Source organism: Salvelinus namaycush, chromosome 3 (assembly GCF_016432855.1).
Source record: "Salvelinus namaycush isolate Seneca chromosome 3, SaNama_1.0, whole genome shotgun sequence".
In the NCBI taxonomy this organism is placed as follows: Eukaryota; Metazoa; Chordata; class Actinopteri; order Salmoniformes; family Salmonidae; genus Salvelinus; species Salvelinus namaycush.
The window spans coordinates 97,595,976-97,610,367 of NC_052309.1; the positions used below are offsets into that span (position 1 = coordinate 97,595,976).

Consider the following 14,392-nt stretch of genomic DNA (forward strand, 5'->3'; position numbering starts at 1 on the left):
CCAAAAGAATATGCAATTGCTTTTGATGCGATTCCAAGGAGGGTTGTATCTTTTAAATTCCTCTGTGGTTGATGTAACATAGATTTACATGAAAATATATTCATTGGCAATATTAACATCAAAGATAAATGTAGTAATAAACAGATTAGGAATATTGTTTGTGATACTACAATTCCCTCAGCAAGATTCTTTTGGTCAGATATCTATGGTGATATACATCGGGGGAAAGCATGGAAAATTGCTAACAAATATTGTATCAGTAACAAAGTAAAGAAAGTTTCATTTAAAATGTTATATAGAATTTATCCTGTGAAACATGTTTTGGAAAGATTCAAGCTAAATATTGTCTATAACTGTGATTTCTGTGGAATGGAGAAAGATCATTTTTCATTCGTTTTTTGCCTGTATTTATAGTATAATTTTTGGGGATTGACATACAGAATTGTTACAAAAAAAATAGTAAAGGTTGTACTATTTAATGGTTTTGATACAATGATTTATTTCAGAAATTTTGACATAGATTAAGATGTAGTATATTTAATTCAACTGCTAATAATACTAGGTACATTTCATATTCACAAATGGTCTAATTCAAAATCAAACTTATTTCAATTTATAAATTAATTTAAACAATATGGCACTTACTTTAACTAAAATGAAAAACAAAGGCAGATAAAACTTGTTGTATTATTAATGAATTTGATTTGTTTGTTTAGGATTCCTGGCAATGTAAATTGTTTGTATGTATGCTTGTTTGCATGTGACTATTCCTCTTTTGTTTGTTGATATTTGTTAATAAAAAAAAACATTTAAATATTTATTTTTAAACACGGTCGTCTCGCGTCGAACTGCGCATGTGCAAACCGTCAAATCCAAAGGCACTCCTTCAAGTCGTTTTTGACGATTATTAAAACGTGTCAGTTTGTCAACTTCACGAGGTTTGAGTAATAACAAGTTCAACTACTTAAAGCTACAATATGTAATTTTTTGGGCAACCGGATCAAATTGACATAGAAATTAGTGTTATAGATCTGTCACTCATGGAAAGGAAGTTTAAGAATAAGTACATATGTTCTATGTGCGCTATTTCTATGCTTCCCGTTCTTAAGTTTCGTTTTTGCGTCTTTTACTTTCGGTTTTGTACACGAGCTTCAAACAGCTGAAAATACCATATTGCTGGTTGTGGAAAAGATATTAGATGGTACAATGATTCTCCACACTATACTTGCTTGTTTTGTCACAAACTGAAATTAGGTGAGCTATTACAATTTTAGCAAACATAGTGCATCGTTAAGACATTGGCTCGAATCTAGGTTGTGCCTTTCGATTTCAATAAAATTAACAACTAAAGGAAGAATTTGTCACTTCTCTCATTGACTTCTCAAACCCCACGCCTGGTCTGTTTGGTCTTTTTCTCAAGCGTTCCCGGAAGTTCTGCGATATTGTGGCTCTGGGTTTAGAAACTCTGCTTGTATTTTTTTAACCTAGACTGCTAGTCTAGGTAAGAAAATACAAAGATTAAGGCATCGTAATAATTCCATGCAGAAGCATTTGAAAATAAACATTCATGGGATCAGCGCCATTGCTAACTAGCAACACTGGTCCCATGAATTGCAAAGAGTTATGGTAAATTAGAACACTGTTGTCATGTTTGTCATAACGAGGAGACCAAGGCGCAGCGTGATAAGAAAATGGAAAATGGAAAATGGCAACCTAAATAGGATCCCCAATCAGATACAACGACAAACAGCTGCCTCTGATTGGGAACCAATTCAGGCCACCATAGACCTATATATACCTAGACAAACCAAAACCCCATAGATGTACAAAAACCCCTAGACAATATAAAAACTAAACCAACCACCCATGTCACACCCTGACCTAACCAAAATAATAAAGATAACTAAGGTCAGGGCGTGACAGTGCCCCCCCCCCAAAGGTGCGGACTCCGGCCGCAAACCTAAACCTATACGGGAGGGTCTGGGTGGGCATCTAACCTTGGTGGCGGCTCTGGTTCTGGACGCCGCCTCCCTTCTTTACACTGAGTCCGCTCTTGTTTCACTGACCCGTGGATCATCGTCGGATGCTCTGGACTGCGGATCCTCGCCGTTGGCCCCGGGCTGGGGACCCTCGCTGCGTGGATCATCGCTGGATGTTCTGGACTGGGGACCGTCGCTGGAGACCCCGGACTGTGGCCCGTCGCTGGAGACCCCGGACTGTGGCCCGTCGCTGGAGGTTCCGGACTGTGGCCCGTCGCTGGAGGTTCCGGACTGTGGCCCGTCGCTGGAGGTTCCGGACTGTGGCCCGTCGCTGGAGGTTCCGGACTGTGGCCCGTCGCTGGAGGTTCCGGTCTGGGTACTGTCGCCGGACGCTCTAGACTGGGTACTGTCGCCGGAAGCTCTGGACTGGGTACTGTCGCCGACTGCCGAGGCGCACTGTAGGCCTGGTGCCGTGGTGCCGGAACTGGTGGTACCGGGCTGGGGACACACACCTCAGGGCGAGTGCGAGGAGCAGGAACAGGGCGTACTGGACTGCCGAGGCGCACTATAGGCCTGGTGCGTGGTGCCGGCACTGGTGGTACCGGGCTGAGGACACGCACCTCAGGGCGAGTGCGGAGAGGAGGAACAGGGCGTACTGGACTGCCGAAGCGCACTGTAGGCCTGGTGCGTGGTGCCGGAACTGGTGGTACCGGGCTGGGGACACGCACCTCAGGGCGAGTGCGGGGAGGAGGAACAGGATGTACTGGACTGTGGAGGCCTGGAGTGTAGAGCTGACAACCCGTCCTGGCTGGATGTTTATTTTCGCCTTGCAAATGCAGGGCGCTGGCACAGGACGTACTGGGCTGTATAGACTCACCGGAGACACAGTACGCAAAGCCGGCGCAGGATATCCTGGTCCAAGGAGGTACACTGGAGACCAGGAGCGCTGAGCCGGCACCCTCCTTCCTGGCTGGATGCCCATTCTAGCCCAGCCAATGCAAGGAGCTGGAATAGAGGGCACCGGGCTAGAATAGCGCACTGGAGACACCGTGCGCTCCACCGCATAACACAGTGCCTGACCAGTAACACGCTCCCCACAGTAAGCACGAGGAGTTGGCTCAGGTCTCCGACCTGACTCATGCAATCTCCTCGTGTGCCCCCCCCCCCAAAAAAAAAATCTTGGGGCTGCCTCTCGGGCTTCCGTGCCAGTCGTGTACCCTCATATCGACGCCGTTCTTCCTGTGCTATCTCCACCTGCTTCCATGACATGGTCTTGTCCCCTGCCATTACCTCCTCCCAGGTCCAGGATGTCCTCCACTCCTCTTTCTCCCGGGTCCAAGATGTCCACTCCTTTTTAGCACACTGCTTGGTCCTTTTTTGATGGGTTATTCTGTCACGTTCGTCATAACGAGGAGACCAAGGCGCAGCGTGATAAGAATACATACTTCTTTTAATGAAGAATAAACACTGAACAAACTATACAAAACAACGTGAAGCTATGAGACACGAGTACTGACAGGCAACTACACATAGACAATAACCCACAAAACGAACATGGAAAATGGCAACCTAAATAGGATCCCCAACCAGAGACAACGACAAACAGCTGCCTCTGATTGGGAACCAATTCAGGCCACCATAGACCTATATATACCTAGACAAACCAAAACCCCATAGATGTACAAAAAACCCTAGACAAGACAAAAAACACCTAGACAATACAAAAACTAAACCAACCACCCTTGTCACACCCTGACCTAACCAAAATAATAAAGAAAACAAAGATAACAAAGGTCAGGGCGTGACAACTGTTGTCTTAACCTTGAAATCTTCAACCTATATGTTGGCTAGATGGTTGTAGTATTTTTTCTTGCATTAGCATAAAGTGCTTATTTATTTTCACCAGCCTTATGATATGCTTCAGACCGGTTGCCTTCTGCCTAGGCACCGAAGCTACACTGCTTGAGTTGGTCCCATGGTTGATTCAGAGCGGTACAACTTTCGCATTATTGTGATGTTAACCTTCCCATCTTTAACCTAGGAGCAAAGCAGGAAGTAAAAGCAGGACGCGTACCCATCAGTATGTGCTGTGATTTGTTGATTAAACTCAATGTATGAGCCACATCAGTTAAAATCATTAGAATTTAAATTTTACATTACCATGGAAATTATTGCATCACAATAGAAGGCAGCCATTGCGAGAGTACCCATGAGTTTCCCAGTCAAATTGCCAGGGTTAGTGGTTCCAAGCCTGTTTTATTCATTCTACAGTATTTCTGTGTGTGCTGCTGCTGCAGGGAGAGAGGTGTTGCCTAGGCAACCGAAGACTTGTTTGCTACAACACCTTGCTTGTTTCAGCAAAGAGCAACGAAGTTTCATGATGTTGTTAAGAGTCCATGTTACCGCGGAAACGGACTCAAACACAAGAATGCCCAGCCGTCCCATCTTCAGTCAGTTGTTTGTTCCACAACATGGTTATGACAGTTATTTTATTTTCATGACAGTTTTCCTCCATAACCGTCGATTACACGGTTATATAATAATTATGCCAGCCCGAGCTGCAGCTTAGCATTGTGAATGTGCATTACCCCACCACCGCGGAAAATAAAGCCAAATTCCCACTTCCCACTTGGTCATGAACGCAGCATAAGAGTCCGGCTCTGATGAGCACTTTGTATCATCTGGTAGGCTGTTTGATTCAGTGCCCTCTGTCTCTGTACAACCCTGTGTGGATGAACCAGTGTCCTCTGTCTCTGTACAACCCTGTGTGGATGAACCAGTGAGAGCTGGTCAAACTTTTAGCTTTCTGCCATTCTCAGTGCAGGTGGTACATAAAGCCCTGAAATCCTTAGATCAAAGAAAGCCTGCAGGTCCTGATGTTTTGGATCCCTGCTTTTTAAATCTGGCAGCTGATTTCATAGCTGAACCACTTACATATCTGTTCAATCTAACCCTGGAATGTAATGAAATTCCAAAGATCTGGAAATCAGCATTTGTCCTACCACTTTTAAAAGGGGGAGATCCAACTCTTTTAAATAATTATAGGCCAATCTCAAAGCTGTCACCCCTGGTGAAAATACTTGAAACCCTTGTAAGTGAACAGCTAAAAGAGTTTTTATTTACTAACTCTATTTTATCAATGTACCAATCGGGCTTCAGGAAGAAGCATAGCACAATTACAGCAGCCATGAAGGTTTTAAATGATATCACTGAAGCCCTTGACAAAAAACAGCACTGTGTCTCACTTTTTATTGATCTCTCTAAGGCTTTTGATACAGTTGATCATGCTATACTGAGGCAGAGATTGTTGAGTGTAGGTCTTTCGGAGCATGCAGTTGCATGGTTTGCTAACTATCTGTCTGATAGAACTCAGTGCACTCAATTTGATGGGCTTATGTCTGTTAAATTGTCTGTCCTGAATGGTGTGCCCCAGGGCTCTGTACTTGGTCCTCTCTTATTCACTATTTATATAAATGATTTAGACAGAAATGTCCAAAATGCACAACTTCATTTTTATGCTGATGATACTGTTATTTACTGTTGTGCCTCATCTCTTACAAAAGCTTTCCAGAACTTGCAAACTGCTTTTTATACTGTTCAACATACCTTGTGTCAATTGAAGCTTATCCTCAATACTGACAAAACTAAACTAATGGTGTTTTCTAATGCAAGAAATAGACCTCTGAACCTTTCACCTGTTACTACCTGTCAGGGCAAGGAGATTGAGGTTGTAACCTCATACAAATATCTTGGAATTCTAATTGATGACGGCCTCTCTTTTAAATTGCATATTCAACAACTTACAAAAAAATTGAAGCTGAAATTGGGATTTTATTTTAGGAATAAGGCCTGTTTTTCTTTTGAAGCCAGAAGGAGGCTAGTATCAGCTACATTTATGCCTTTACTAGACTATGGGGATATTTTATATATGAATGCTTCCGCTCAGTGTTTGAGATCAATTGACACTCTTTACCATGGCACTTTGAGATTTATTTTAAACTGCAAAACCCTTACGCACCACTGCACTTTGTATACCAGGGTTGGCTGGCCTTCTCTAGTCACTCGTAGGCTCAGTCACTGGTATACTTTTATTTACAAAGCCATTTTGGGTTTACTACCTTTTTATTTGGGCATTTTTATTGTTCAGAAATGTGGTGGGTACTCTCTTCGTTCACTGGACTTTATCCTGCTAACTGTTCCAAATGTCCGAACTGAATTTGGTAAAAGGTCTTTTATGTACTCTGTGCCATCGTCTTGGAACACCTTACAAAATAATTTTAAACTGGAAGAACTTGTCCCGATTGGTGTTTTTAAATCACTGATGAAGGATTTTGAGGCTGATTCCCTGACCTGTCAATGTTTTTAATTTGCTGTTTTTGATATTGTTATACTCTTGTGAATTCATGAATGGTTTTTACTAGATTACTTGTAGTTTTTCATGTTGTCTGTCTGTAATTTTTTGTAATGACTTGGTGCTGCCTATCTTGGCCAGGACGCTCTTGAAAAAGAGATTTTAAATCTCAATGAGCCCTTCCTGGTTAAATAATGGTTAAATAAATAAAAAATAAAAAAAGTGGAAAGTGGGAATTTACAACCATAGGGTTAGATATATTACTCTTGATGCATAAAACCTGTGTTTGGCATGGACATTGCCAATGAGGGCTTAGAAAAGTAATAACACGTGATAATAAAAGTAATAATAAATACAAAATGAGTAACGACAACTTGGCTATATACACGGGGTACCAGTACCGGGTCGATGTGCAGGGGTACAGTGCTTCAGAAAGCATTCAGACCCTGTGACCTTTTTCATATTTTGTTACGTGACAGCCTTATTCTAAAATTAACTAAATCCTTTCCCCCCTCATCAATCTACACACAATACCCCAAAATGAAAAAGCAAAAACTGTTTATTTGAATTTTTTGCCTATTTTAAAACATAAAAAACTGAAATAATACATTTACAAAAGTATTCAGACCCTTCACTCAATACTTTGTTGAAGCACCTTTGGCAGCGATTACAGCCTTGAGTCTTCTTGGGTATGACGCTAAAAGCTTGGCACACATGTATTTGGGGAGTTTCTCCCATTCTTCTCTGCAGATCCTCTCAAGCTCTGTCGGGTTGGATGGGGAGAGTCGCTGCACAGCTATTTTCAGGTCTCTCCAAAGATGTTCAATCGGGTTCAAGTCCGGGCTCTGGCTGGGCCACTCAAGGACATTCAGAGACTTGTCCTGAGGCCACTCTTGCATTGTCTTGGCTGTTTGCTTAGGGTTGTTGTCCTGTTGGAAGGTGAACCTTCGGCAGAGTCTGAGGCCCTGGTCGCTCTGGAGCAGGTTTTCATCAAGGATCTTTCTGTACTTTGCTCTGTTCATCTTTCCCTCGATCCTGACTAGTCTCCCAGTCCCTGCCGCTGAAAAACATCCCCACAGCATGATGCTGGCACCACCATGCTTCACCGTAGGGATGGTGCCAGGTTTCCTCCAGATGTGACGCTTGGCATTCAGGCCAAAGAGTTAAATCTTGGTTTCATCAGACCAGATAATCTTGTTTCTCATGGTCTGAGACTCTTCAGGTGCCTTTTGGCAAACTCCAAGCAGGCTGTCATGTGTCTTTTACTGAGGAGTGGCTTCTGTCTGGGCCCTCTAACATAAAGGCCTGATTGGTGGAGTGCTGCAGAGATGGTTGTCCTTCTAGAAGATTCTCCCATCTCCACAGAGGAACTCTGGAGCTCTGTCAGAGGGACCATCGGGTTCTTGGTCACCTCCCTGACCAAGGCCCTTCTCCCCCAATTGCTCTGGCCAGCCGGCCAGCTCTAGGAAGAGTCTTGGTGGTTCCAAACTTCTTCCATTTAAGAATGAGGGAGGCCACTGTGTTCTTGGGGACCTTCAATGCTGCAGAAATGTGTTGGTACCCTTCCCCAGATCTGTGCCTCGACACAATCCTGTCTCGACGCTCTACGGACAATTCCTTCGACCTCGTGGCTTGGTTTATGGTCTGACATGCACTGTCAACTGTGGGACCTTATATAGACAGGTGTGTGCCTTTCCAAATCATGTCCAATTAATTGAATTTACGACAGTTGGACTCCAATGAAGTTGTAGAAACATCTCAAGGATGATCAATGGAAAGAGGATGCACCTGAGCTCAATTTCAAGTCTCATAGAAACAATTCTGAATACTTATGTAAATAAGGTATTTCTGTTTTACATTTAATAATTTTGAAAAAAGTTTAAAAGTAAAAAAAACTGTTTTCGCTTTGTCATTATGGGCTATTGTGTGTAGATTGATGAGGAAAAACGTAACAAAATGTGGAAAAAGTCAAGGGGTCTGAATACTTTCCAAATGCACTATACGTACATATAACTAGGAATAAAGTGACTAGGCAACAGGATAGATAATAGACAGTACCAGCAGCATATATGTGATGAGTCAAAGAAGTTAGTGCAAATATGGTCAGTGCAGATTGTCCGGGTAGCTATCAAACTAACTATTTAGAGGTCTTATGGCTTGGGGGTAGAAGCTGTGTTGGTGTGTGTGGACCATGATAGATCCTTAGTGATGTGGACATCGAGGAACTTGAAGCTCTCGGCCCACTCCATTACAGCCCTGTCGATGTGAATGAGGGGGTGCTTTGCCTTCCGTTTCCTGTAGTCCACGATCAGCTCCTTTGTCTTGCTGACTTTTGAGGGAGAGGTTGTTGCCCTGGCAGTCTCTGATCTCCTCCCTATGGGCTGTCATCGTCGCTGACCATGCCTACCACCGTTGTGTCGTCAGAAAACTTAATGATGGTGTTGGAGTCGTGCACGACCACACAGTTGTGGGTGAACAGGGAGTACAGGAGTGGACTAAGCATGCACCCCTGAGGGGCTGTGTTTAGGGTCATTGTGGCGGATATGTTGTTGCCTACCCTTACCACTTGGGAGCGGCCCGTCAGTAAGTCCAGGATACAGTTGCAGAGGGAGGTGTTCAGTGCCAGGGTCCTTAGCTTAGTGATGAGCTTGGAGGGCACCATGGTGTTGAACGCTGAGCTGTAGTCAATGAACAGCATTCTCACATAGGTGTTCCTCTTGTAAAGGTGGGATAGGGCAGTGTGGAGTGCAATAGAGATTGCGACATCTGTGGATCTGTTGGGGCGGTATGCGAATTGGAGTCGGTCCAGGGTGTCTGGGATGATGAGTACCTTGATGTTCTTGGGCACAGTGACTATGGTGGTCTGCTTGAAACAAGTAGGTATTACAGACTGGCTCAGGGAGAGGTTGAACATGTCAGTGAAGACACTTGTGTGGAGTAAAGGTGATCTAGAGTTTTGTCGTCTGTAGTTGCACAGGTGACATGCTGGTAGAAATGACCTAAGACAGATTTAAGTTTCCCTGCATTATAATCACTGGCCACTAGGAGCGCGGCCTCTGGAGGAGCATTTTCTTGTGTGTTAATAGTGCCATACAGCTTGTTGAGTCTTAGTGCCAGCATCGGTTTGTGGTGGTAAATAAACAGCTACAAAATATAGATGAAAACTCTCTTCGTAAATAGTATGGTCTACAGCTTATCATGATGTATTCTAACTCAGGTGAGCAGAACCTCAAGTCTTCCTTAACATTAGAGAATGCACACTAGCCATTGTTAACAAAGAGACACACACCTCGGCTTTATACCTCTTCAAACAACACAAACAACGCAGTTTGCACTCTTTCAGTTTGTTTGCCAACTCATAGAAGTAGTAAAAACATTTTTTTGACTACTTCAAAATGGAGATGGCCTCAATGGCACTGCCCGAGTGCTCACAGATGCCATAATGGGACATATATAAAGATGATATCTCTATCATTCTCTGTGTTTACCACACATGAATGGAAGAAAAAAAATCCCCCAACTGGTAATTACTAGAGGGAAACTTGTCTGTTTCACTCGCTTGAATGCTTTATCTGAGATTGACACGTCTTTCTGTCGATGGCCTCTCTGTCAAATAAATGATCACTATTTCAATATTTTATGTGGACTGACAAGGAGGTACGGAAAGACACATAAGCCCGGCCCTGGCACGGGCAGAACCATTGAGCCATCTCCATTTTGAATAAGTCCATTTTCTTCTTCTACTACTTCTATGAGTTGGCAAACAAACTGAAAGGGTGCATACTGCCATCTAGAGTGTGTTGTTTCAACAGGTATAAAGCCAAGGATGGTGATTTACTACCACCTACAGTTATGGAATGTTTACTCACGAGTATAATTCATTGGCTGATCCCTCCTGATGACCTGGATGGAATCATGTGATCCTTCCTTCACCCATAGGAAGTCCCACCCAGTTGACTACTTTAAAATGGTGAATCCTTTGATGACAATATCCATGCCAAATGGGTTTTATCCATATAGAGTCCTCTATCTAAGGTTATGGTGGTAAATTCCCACTTCCCGCTTGGTTACAAACGCAGCATTAACCCATCGGATTCTAAACACCACGAGTCACCGCGGGTTTCCAAACACAGCGAATTAACAGCTATTCTTGCATCTGTGTAGGAACAGTATATGATAGTTATGATAGCCTATGTCTGGGTCATTTGTGAATATGATTATATATGTCCTGTATATACTGTATTAAGATGGGATGTATACAGGCTATAGTAGACATGTATTTACCCCTCCGTAGAATTCCAATGCAGGCTGTAGGAGGTGGGGATCTGTGGGTCCTGTCCTGGATCCCAGAAACAGTGGATATCTGCCTGTCGTCCCTCCGTATAGGGGATGTGACACTGCGGAGCAGAGGGAGGAGATGGAGGGCCTGCAGAGAGTGAGGGAGACAATGAGGAGGGAGGTAGAAGTGAATTTCAACTGATAGACAAAAAGAGACAGACAAAAAGAGACAAATCCAATCAAAGTTTATTTGTTATGTACACAGTTTTGCAGATGTTATCACAGATGCAGCAAAATTCTTAAGTTTCTATCTCCAAAAATGCAACAATATCTAGCAATACAATAATAATACACACATAATCCAAAAGCTAAAAGAAATAATGAAAAATGAAGACATATCAGAACGAGCAATGTCAGAGTCTGGAATATAAATAATATATATATGAATATGATGGTGTGTATAGACAGTATGGACACTATGTAAATAGAAAAGGATTGTACAGCAGTAGTTTTGTAATTGTTTTATTTTTTTATTTCACCTTTATTTAACCAGGTAGGCCAGTTGAGAACAAGTTCTCATTTACAACTGCGACCTGGCCAAGATAAAGCAAAGCAGTGCGACACAAATAACAACATAGAGTTACACATGGAATAAACAAACATACAGTCAATAACACAATAGAGAAAAATGTATATATACAGTATATATACAGTATATATAGTATAAAGTATATATACAGTGTGTGCAAATGAGGTAAGATAAGGGAGATAAGGCAATAAATAGGCCATAGTGGCGAAATAATTACAATTTAGCAATTAAACACTGGAGTGATAGATGTGCAGAAGATTAATGTGCAAGTAGAGATACTGGGGTGCAAAGGAGAGAAAAAAAGAACAGTATGGGGATGAGGTAGTTAGGTAGGATGGGCTATTTACAGATGGGCTATGTACTAGAGGTCGACCGATTATCATTTTTCAACGCCGATACCGATACCGATTATTGGAGGACCAAAAAAGCCGATACCGATTAATCGGCCAATGTTTTTTATTTATTTGTAATAATGACAATTAGAAGCATACTGAATGAACACTTATTTTAACTTAATATAATAAATCAATCAAATCAATTTAGCCTCAAATAAATAATGAAACATGTTCAATTTGGTTTAAATAATGCAAAAACAAAGTGTTGGGGAAGAAAGTAAAAGTGCAATATGTGCCATGTAAGAAAGCTAAAGTTTAAGTTCCTTGCTCAGAACATGAGAACATATGAAAGCTGGTGGTTCCTTTTAACATGAGTCTTCAATATTCCAGTTAAGAAGTTTTAGGTTGTAGTTATTCTAGAAATGATAGGACTATTTCTCTCTATACCATTTGTATTTCATATACCTTTGACTATTGGATGTTCTTATAGGCACTTTAGTATTGCCAGTGTAACAGTATAGCTTCCGTCCCTCTTCTCGCCCCTACCTGGGCTCGATCCAGGAACATATCAACAACAGCCACCCTCGAAGCATCGTTACCCATCGCTCCACAAAAGCCGCGGCCCTTACAGAGCAAGGGGAACAACTACTCCAAGTCTCAGCGCGAGTGATGCTTGAAGCGCAGCGAAGAGCTGCTGGCAAACGCACGAAAGTGCTGTTTGAATGAATGCTTACGAGCCTGCTGCTGCCTACCATCGCTCAGTCAGACTGCTCTATCAAATATCAAATCATAGACTTAATTATAACATAATAACACACAGAAATACGAGCCTTAGGTCATTAATATGGTCGAATCCGGAAACTATAATTTCGAAGACAAAACGTTTATTCTTTCAGTGAAATACAGAACCGTTCCGTATTTTATCTAACGCATGGCATCCCTAAGTCTAAATATTGCTGTTACATTGCACAACCTTCAATGTTATGTCATAATTATGTACAATTCTGGCAAATTAATTACGGTCTTTGTAAGGAATAAATGTCCTTCACACAGTTCGCAACGAGCTAGGCGGCCCAAACTGCTGCATATACCCTGACTGCCACAATCGGTGTCCAAAAATACCGATTACCGATTGTTATGAAAACTTGAAATCGGCCCCAATTAATCGGCCATTCCGATTAATCGGTCGACCTCTACTATGTACAGCTGCAGTGATCTGTGAGCTGCTCTAACAGCTGGTGCTTAAAGTTAGTGAGGGAGATATATGCCATTCAGTGATTTTTGCAATTCGTTCCAGTCGATGGCAGCAGAGAATTGAAAGGAATAGTTATATAGGATGAGCCATGACTAGAATACAGTATATAAATATAAAGTGGGTAAAATATTATTACAGTGGCCTCCCGAGTGTCGCAGCGGTCTAAGGCACTGCAGTGCTAGGCGTCACTACAGATCCAGGTTCGATCCCGGGCTGTGTCGCAGCTGGCCGCGACCGGGAGACCCATGAGGCGGTGCACAATTGGCCCAGCGTCGTCCGGTCCGGGTTAGGGGAGGGTTTGGCCGGCCGGGATGCCCTTGTCCCATCGCGCTCTAGCGACTCCTGTGGTGGGCCGGGCGCATGCACGCTGACACGGTCGCCTGTTGTACTGTGTTTCCTCTGACACATTGGTGCGGCTGGCTTCCGGGTTAAGAGAGCAGTGTGTCAAGAAGCAGTGTGGCTTGGCAGGTTTGTGTTTCAGAGGACGCATGGCTCTCGACCTTCGCCTCTCCCGAGTCCGTACGGAAGTTGCAGCAATGGGAAAAGACTGTAACTACCAACTGGGGAGAAAAAGGGGTAATTAAAAAAAATAATAATAACATTATTAAGGTGACCAGTGTTCAATGACTCTATGTACATAGGGCAGCAGTTTCTAAGGTGCAGGGAAGAGTACCGGGTGGTAGCCGGCTAGTGATGACTGTTTAACAGTCTGAGATGGCCTGGAGAAGCTGTTTATCAGTCTCTCGGTCCAGGCTTTGATGTGCCTGTACTGTCTCCACCTTCTAAATGGTAGAGAGATGAACAGACCATGGTTTGGGTGACTGAGGTCCTCGATGAGCTTCTTAGCCTTCCTGTGACATCGGTGCTCTAGATGTCCTGGAGGCCAGGCAGTTTGTCCCCAATGATGTGTTGGGCTAACGGCACCACCCTCTGGAGAGCCCTGCGGTTGAGGGTGGTGCAGTTGCCGTACCAGGCGGTGATACAGCCCGACAGAATACTCTAGGTGGTGCATCTGCAGAAGTTAGTGAGGGTCTTAGGGGCCAAGCTGAATTTCTTCAGCCTCCTGAGGTTGAAGAGGCGTTGTTGACCATTTCAGGTCCTAAATGATTTGCATGCTGGGGAACTTGAAGCTTTTGACCCTCTCCACTGCAGCCCTGTCAATGTGGATGGGGGCGTGCTCTCTCCGCTGTCCTTCGTTTTGTTGACGTTGAAGGAGAGGTTATTTTCCTGGCACCACTCCGTCAGGGCTCTCACCTTCTCCCTGTAGGCTGTCTCGTTGTTGTTGCTAATCAGGCCTACCACTGTTGTGTCGTCTGCAAACTTGATGATTGAGTTGGAGACGTGCGTAGCGGTTTCACGTAAACAGATAGTGAGAGAGAAAGAGAGAAATAAAATCCAGATGACATTCACCTTTAAGGCAACTGTGCCAGTTTAGCGTTCCTTCTGTTGTCATTGCCATCCTCTTTGACCTAGACCCCCCCTCACACACACACACAACGTTGAAACCACAAGCACACACTGAGAGCGTTTCAAGGAACATGAAGCCCAAACAGGAAATGATAACAAGACAGAGATCTTGCGAGGTGATGACACCCTTCCTCTCTC

The 14,392-nt window shown here is 43.4% G+C and overlaps 1 pseudogene; it reads right to left on the reverse strand.

Annotated features, from left to right (window-relative positions):
* Positions 1 to 14,392, reverse strand: part of LOC120043832 — a 32,918-nt pseudogene that overhangs the window by 14,418 nt on the left and 4,108 nt on the right.